General features: G+C 41.2%; 1 long non-coding RNA gene and 1 other non-coding gene across 2 annotated transcripts; one reads left to right on the forward strand and one right to left on the reverse strand.

The window, feature by feature from the left end:
* Positions 1 to 2,708: 2,708 nt before the first annotated feature.
* Positions 2,709 to 3,849, reverse strand: LOC111735502. The gene is made up of 2 exons (XR_002778812.1): positions 3,796 to 3,849; positions 2,709 to 2,966 (listed from the first exon to the last, which is right to left on the reverse strand). It is a non-coding gene; the product is annotated as an uncharacterized LOC111735502 (long non-coding RNA).
* A 2,127-nt stretch (positions 3,850 to 5,976) lies between these two features.
* On the forward strand, positions 5,977 to 6,095 carry LOC111735503. Its single transcript, XR_002778813.1, has one exon. It is a non-coding gene; the product is annotated as a 5S ribosomal RNA (ribosomal RNA).
* Positions 6,096 to 7,819: the final 1,724 nt, after the last annotated feature.

Here is a 7,819-nt window from a genome sequence, read left to right on the forward strand (position 1 = left end):
AACTTTGACAGCCGTTGGTGTGGTCAGGATTACTGGAAACGGACCATCCCACCGGGGCTCTAGGCTAGCAGGCTGGATCTTTTTTATCCACACCCAATCGCCTGGATGATGTGGGTGAGGCTGTGATGTCCCCAGAGTCGGTCTAGCAGCTTTAATCAAGCCCTTGACTTGATTTTGGGTTTGTTGCAAGGCCTGTAGAGACTTAAGGAGACTTGTATTATTACTCATTGTAACCTTTTCAATTCCAATTTTAGGGAATAAAGGGGGAGGTCTCCCAAACATTATTTCATAAGGGGAAATTCCCATAATATATGAAGTACACCGGGCCCGTAACAAAGCAAAAGGAAGAAGGCTCACCCAATTCTCCCCAGTTTCCAGCTTAAATTTAGTTAAAGTTTCCTTAAGTGTTCTATTTATCTTTTCTACTTGTCCTGAACTCTGAGGTCTGTAAATACAATGTAATTTCCAATTGATCCCTAATACCTTAGCTAACATTTGACTTGTTTGGGCAATGAATGCCGGGCCATTGTCGGACCTCAATGATAAGGGCAAGCCAAATCGAGGCACTATTTCTGTAATTAATTTCTTAGCTACTACTTGTGCAGTTTCCTTTTTTGTAGGGAAGGCCTCAGTCCATCCAGAATAGGTGTCAATGAATACCAGAAGATATTTAAATCCAAAAGTGCCAGGAGCAACTTCTGTAAAGTCCACTTCCCAATGCTCTCCAGGAGCTTGTCCTCTTAATCGAGTGCCGATATTTTCCTTTGGGATGGGGCGAGAGTTGACCTGTGCACATATTGGGCATCGTGTACTTACATCCCGAGCCTTTGAGGTTAGTCCAGGAATATAATAGTCTCTTTTTAGCAGTTCAATTAACTTAGTTCCTCCAAGATGGGTAGCATTATGCATCTGGCTAATTAAGGTGTTACCAAGCGCAGCAGGGAGGACCAGACTTCCATCTGGAATCTAAAGCCACCCATGTTCAAACTTCCCGTGCAGTTGCTTCCCCAACTCTATATCTTGGGGGCTATAGTTTGGAGCCTGTACCAAGTGGGGCACAAGAAGGGGACCAATTATGACGTTAGTCCCCACTGGTTTTCTGGCTACTTCCTTTGCTGTTTTATCTGCCAAGCGGTTTCCTTTTTTTACCGCTCCTTCCCCTTTTTGATGGCCGGGGCAATGGATAATAGCCACTTTCTTAGGTAGCCAGATAGCCTCCAAAAGAGCCAAAATCTGCTCCTTGTTCTTAATTTTCTTTCCCCCTGATGTCAATAGTCCTCTTTCCTTGTACAGGGCTCCATGTACATGTGCCGTTGCAAAGGCATATCGGCTATCAGTGTAGATGTTTACAGTTTTATCCTTTCCCCCCCGTAAAGCTTGTGTTAGAGCTATAAGTTCAGCCCTCTGTGCCGATGTCCCATGGCTTAGGGCCTGTGCCCATATCACATCCCTGACCGTTACTATGGCTGCCCCGGCATACCTTACTCCGTCGGATACAAAACTGCTTCCATTGGTAAATAATACCGCATCCGGATTAGGCCACGGCTCATCCTTCAAGTCTGGCCGTAGTCCAGTTACCTGCTCAAGGTGCTGAACACAGTGATGCAATGGAGCCTGCGGGTCATCATCCGGGAGCAGCGTGGCAGGGTTCAGGGCTGCAGTTTTCAAAAACTGGGTCTGTGGGGGATTAAGCAACAGTACCTGGTACTGAGTAATCCGGGCGTTGGAAATCCATCTTTCAGGAGGGCTGCGCAGCATGGCTTCAACTGCATGTGGAGCCACAATTTCAATATTTTGGCCCAAGGTCAATTTTAAAGCGTCTTTGGTCAATATAGCAGTAGCAGCTAGTGCTCTCAGGCAACTAGGCCTTCCTCCAGCCACCAGATCTAGTCTCTTTGAGAGATATGCCACTCGTTGCTTAAATAGTGGCTTTTAATTTCTGGAGCAAATCTCTTCCAAGCAAAGGAAAAGGACATTCAGGCATAACTAAAAACGAATTCGTGATGGTTCCCTTTCCCAAGTCAGTAATTTTTGCCTGTGTCCGTGGGTATGCCTTCCCTTTCCCAGTGGCTCCTTGAATTGCAGTCTTTTCTTTGGATAACAGACCAGCAGTTTCTGTTAAAACTGAGTAAGTTGCACCAGTATCAGCTAAAAAGTTCACAGGTTTGCCCCCTACTTGTAAAGTTACCTTGGGCTCTCGGGGGCTCATTAGATAAGAGCCCTGACGCCCCTATTCATCTTCCAAAAGAATGAGGGGCCTTTTTTCTTCTCACCTCCTGGTTGCTCCTTTTCAGGGCACTCGTTCTTCCAATGTCCTTTTTTTTTGCAAATAGCATATTGGTCTCTTCCTAGCCTAGGTTTTCTATTTTGGCCTTCTTCGTTGCTAGGTCCCCCTCTATGGTTAGGGTTTTTTTTTTTTTTTTTTTTCAAGGAGGTCGGTTTCCTTGTTGTCCCACAAACATGACCTTTTGCACACCGTCCCTATTGTTAAAGACCTTCTGAGCTATTTCTAATAATTTGGATAAATTTTCTCCCTCAAAACCTTCCAATCTCTGTAACTTCTTTCTAATGTCAGGGGCCGACTGACTAACAAAGGCCAAATTAATGGCTCTTCTATTGTTGGGGTCCTCCGGGTCAATAGGTGTATATAAGCGGTAAGACTTCAATAGTCTTTCCAAGAATGCTGCAGGTGACTCGTCCTTAGTCTGAATTACTTCACTTACCTTGGACAGATTTATTGGTCTACGTGCAGCAGCCCGGAGTCCCTGTAGCAGAAACTGGCGATACCTTAGGAGAGCCTCCTTACCTTGATCTGTATTTGGATCCCACTGGGGACGTTGAGTCGGAAACACAGCCTGTACCCTGGTTAAGTCTGCTGTAGGCTGCCCATTTGGGTTTGTTACTCCTCTAGCCGCCTCCCGCAAAATTCTTTCCTTTTCTTCAGTAGTGAATAAGACCTGTAAGAGCTGTTGGCAATCATCCCAAGTGGGCTGATGGGTAAAGAAAATAGACTCTAAAAGGGAGGTTAGTCCTTATGGTTTCTCTGAAAAGGAAGGCGTTTGCAATTTCCAATTACATAAATCACTAGTACTGAATGGCGAGTAGATGACAGTAGGCTCACCGCCACCTCCTGGAATCACCTTCAATGGGGCTTGAACAGATACTGGCTCTTTTCAGGGAGGTTGAATCAGGGGAAGGTGGCCTATGACCCCTAGACCGGGTTACAGGAGGTCCCGGTCCCTCTGGAGGAGGACGTCTACCCCCATTTCCATTATAGGGTGGCGGATACCAGTCATCCTCCGAGGAAAGTCCCTGCAACACCGGTGGGGGCTTCTTAAAACCCTGGGGTATGGCTGCCATTACAGTAACGGGTGCACGACTGCAATTCTGTAAGTATTTAGGGGCATCAGAAACAACATCAATCCAAACATCAACATAAGGAATTTGGTCAGGATGCCCAGGGTTTCCATAAATCACACCTCGAACCCGGAATGCAGTCTGCATGTTAAATGATCCCTCGGAGGGCCATCCTACTCCGAATGTCGGCCAATCTAATTGACAAAAAGCGCTGCAAATCAAAAGGGGGTTACTGAAGCTCCATAGGGCCTTGCCCTACGACGAAAATCTTTAAAGTTGTTTAAGCATGCACTGTAACAGAGTTAGTTTGCCCTGTGATTGTCCCATAGTTCCACAATAAAGCACACGAAGCAAAACAAAACAAGACAGACACAGACAAACAAACCAGAACAGGACTGAGAAAACTGTCGTCACAGTCTCAGTCGACCGCCGACTTACTTGTCGCGTCCGACGTCCGCACGGTCCCTGGGCCCCCTACCAGAAACTGCCTCAGCACTCCCAGGATCGTGCTCCGCAAAGCGAGAAACCACAGGCGGCGGGCTAGGGCAAGTGCCCTAGAGGCCTCCCCAACCGCAAATGGTCCAACGCTCCGGTGCACTGATCAATTTTCCCACAACGAGAAGATCTCGCTGGGGCCTCCAAATGTTGTGTCCAGAATAACCAGACGCAACTTGAGTGCTCTTAACCAGGAGACAGTTTATTAGCCGGCGGCTGTCCTTGCAAAGGAGCAGCCTCGAAATGCCAAGATACAAGGTTTTTAAGCCCCAAATCCCATTCCTCATTCTGTCTTAAACACAAAGGTCCATCTTTCTCCTATTCACTACCTGTCAACCCACTGGCCAGGTGTGCAAGCGGGAAGTACAGAAGCAGAAAGCTTGTGTCAGAATGTTATGTTCCTATGGGTGACCGCCTATGTTCCCATGGGCAATAGTCGGTGTTCCCATGGGCGATGGCTAAATAGTAATTTTCAGCTTATATACAATTGATTATTTTTCATGCCACGCAAGCAAGCAGGGTTACACAGGCTAAAATTGGCAGTTAGCGTATGAGCTCATTGTTACAAGTTTCATGATTAACAGAATGTGGTTAGGGGTTCCAGAAACTAGGCCTAAGTTATAGACTTCTTTTGTCCAGTTTCAGGTTTTAATTATTCTTTAACCCTTTCATATTTCAGCGGGCTATTACATTGTCAACAAGGTAAAGAGACAATCATCCTAATGGGAAAAATATATTTGCAAGCAACACCTCCAATAAGGGCTTAATATCCAAAATATACAAAGAATGCGTACGACTCAATAACAACAAAAAAGGATTCAATCCAAAAATGGGAAGTGGACCTGAACAGACACTTCTCCCTACAGGATATACAAATGGCCAACAAATATATGAAAAGATGCTCAACATCGCTAGCTATTAGAGAAATGCAAATCAAAACCACAATGAGATACCATCCCACACCTGTTAGAATAGCTATAATCAACAGGACAAATAATAACAAATGTTAGAGAGGATGTGGAGAAATAGGAACCCTCATACATTGCTGAGGGACTGCAAATTGGTACAGGCACTATGGAAAACAATATGGAGGTTCTTCAAAAAACTAAGAATTGATCTACTTTATAATCCAGCAATCCCTCAACTGGGTATTTACCCCAAAGACTTGAAAACCCATATCCAAAAAGATATATGCACACCGATGTTCATAGCATCATTTTTCGTGGTGGCCAGGACATGCAAGCAACAAAGTGTCCTACTATAGACGATTGGCTAAAGAAGCTGTGGTACATATGTACAATGGAATATTACTCAGCCATAAGAAGAGATGAAATACTGCCATTTGCGACAGCATGGATGGAACTCGAGCTAATCATGCTAAGTGGAATAAGCCAGACTGAAAAAATTGAAAAATCACATGATATCACTTATATATGGGATATAAACCTAAAAGCAACAAATGAGCAGGACAATCAAACAGAGACTCATGGATATAGACTATAGTCTAGTGGTTACCAGAGGACTATAGATTAGTGGTTACTAGTGGGTGGGAGAGGAGAGGAGAGGTAGATGGGGTAAAGGGAGTCAAATATAGGGTTTAGGGGTGGGTGAAGTGTATAAATAGAATCAAATATATGGTACGTGAAGAAATTGGACTTTGGGTGGTAAACATACAATAGAATATATAGATGTCAAATTATAATGTACACCTGAAAATTATATAATTGTATTAACCAATGTTACCCCAATAAACTTAATTTAAAAAAATAAACTCATAATTGATTAAAGACTTAAATTTAAGATCTGAAACCATAAAACTCCTAGAAGAAAACCTGCGCAGTAAATTCTTTGACGTAAGTCTGAGTAATGCATTTTTAGATATGTCTTCTTGAGCAAGGGAAACAAAAGAAAAAATAAACAAATGGGACCACATCAAACTAAAAAGATTTTGAACAGCAAAGGACACCATCAACAAAATAAAAAGACAAACACCCTGAATGTAAAATGACATTCACCAGTGACACATCAGATAAGGGGTTAATATCCAAAATATATAAGTAATTCAATTACTTAACACTAAAAAAAGAAAAAAACCCACAATCAGTCCAATTAAAAAATGAGCAAGTCTATGGCCATGTCACCTTGAACAAGCCTGATCCCATCTGATCTCAGAAGCTAAGCAGGGTCGAGCCTGGTTAGTACTTGGATGGGAGACCACCTAGGAAGACCAGGGGCCATAGGCTATCATCAAAAAATCAGGAAACAAGTGCTGGTGAGGATCTAGAAAGAGGAAACGCTCGTGCACTGTTGGCGGGATTGTAAATTGGTGTAGCCATTATAGAAAATAGTATGAAGTTTCCTCAAAATATTCAAAACACAGCTGACATTTGAACCAGCAATTCCACTTCTGGGTATTTATCCAAAAAAAAAGGAAAACATTAATTTGAAAAGATAAATACACCCCTATGTTCATTGCAGTATTATTTACAATAGATAAGATATATATATGATATATATATAATATATATCATATATATTATATTATATATATATCATATATATATGTCTGACTTATATATATATTAAGTATATATATATACTTAATATATATTATATTATATATATATCATATATATATGTCTGACTTATCATATCATATATATGATATAATATATATCATATATATTATATTATATATATATCATATATATATCATATATATACTATATATATACAGTCAAATATTACTCAGCTATAAAAAAGAATGAAGTCTTGCCATTTGTGACAACATGGATGGACCTAAGAGCTATTATGCTAAGTGAAATAAGTCAGACAAGGAAAGATAAATACCATAAAATTCCATTTATATGTGGAATCTAAAAAAAAGCAAATGAAATAAAATATAAACAGACCTATAGATACAGAGAACAAACAGATGGTTGCCAAAGAGGAAGGTGTGGGGTGATGGGTGAAATATAATTAGTTAACTAATTAATTAATTAAAACATTCACTCCTAACAACTCTTTTGTGATATATTTCTCTAAGCATGTATAAACCTAAACATATCAAATTACCTGAAAATGGGATGAGGTGCATAAAAGCTGTAGTACATAATAAATACCCATTTGATTATTTTCTTCTTTAAGAATGTATTAAATTGTTCATATAGTTCCTCTTTCCTTACTTGATCAGCCAAAGAAAATGCTGAAAACTCTAAGAGCTGGCTATTTCATGCTTTTACCCAAAGATCTCAGACATCTTAGAGGCCTCACCCTCTTCCATGTGACCGCCCAGAAGTGCACGCCTCTTGTCTTGTGGAAACCAAAGATAATGGGGGTGGTGTGACAGCCTGCTGCCGAGGCTGGGCCCCATCCTTGGGGTCAGACTGCATCTATCCACAAACAGCATCTCAGTACAAAAAAAAAAAAAGGAGAGAGAGAGAGAGACATCTTGGAAAAGATAAAACTATGGAGACGGTAAAACAAACAAACAAACAAAAAACAGAGGTTGGGATGAACAGGTGGAGCACAGAGGATTTTCAGGGCAGTGAAACTACTCTGTGTGATACCATATGATACATACATGCCATTATATAATTGTCCAAACCCATAGAATGTATAACACACAGGGAACTCTAATCAAGCTATGAACTTTGGATGACTATGATGTGTCAATGTGAGTTCATTTTAAAAATGTACCACTCTGGTAGGAGATATGGATAAAAGGGGAGGCTGTGCATGTGTGGGGACAGGGGGCACATGGGAAATCTCTGTTCCTTCCTCATTTTTTTCTGACCTTAAATCTGTTCTTTAAAAAAATATATATATATTTTTAAAGTGGCCCATATCCATAATGATGGTGGAAATAATACACAGATTTTTATAGTTTGGTACATTTTTATTACATATTCTGTCTGTCCTCCTAAATGTTATATGTGATGTAATAGGAGACCCTGACAAATGAGTA

The sequence above is a fragment of the Pteropus vampyrus genome, unplaced genomic scaffold (assembly GCF_000151845.1).
Source record: "Pteropus vampyrus isolate Shadow unplaced genomic scaffold, Pvam_2.0 Scaffold1000002388, whole genome shotgun sequence".
Lineage (NCBI taxonomy): Eukaryota > Metazoa > Chordata > Mammalia > Chiroptera > Pteropodidae > Pteropus > Pteropus vampyrus.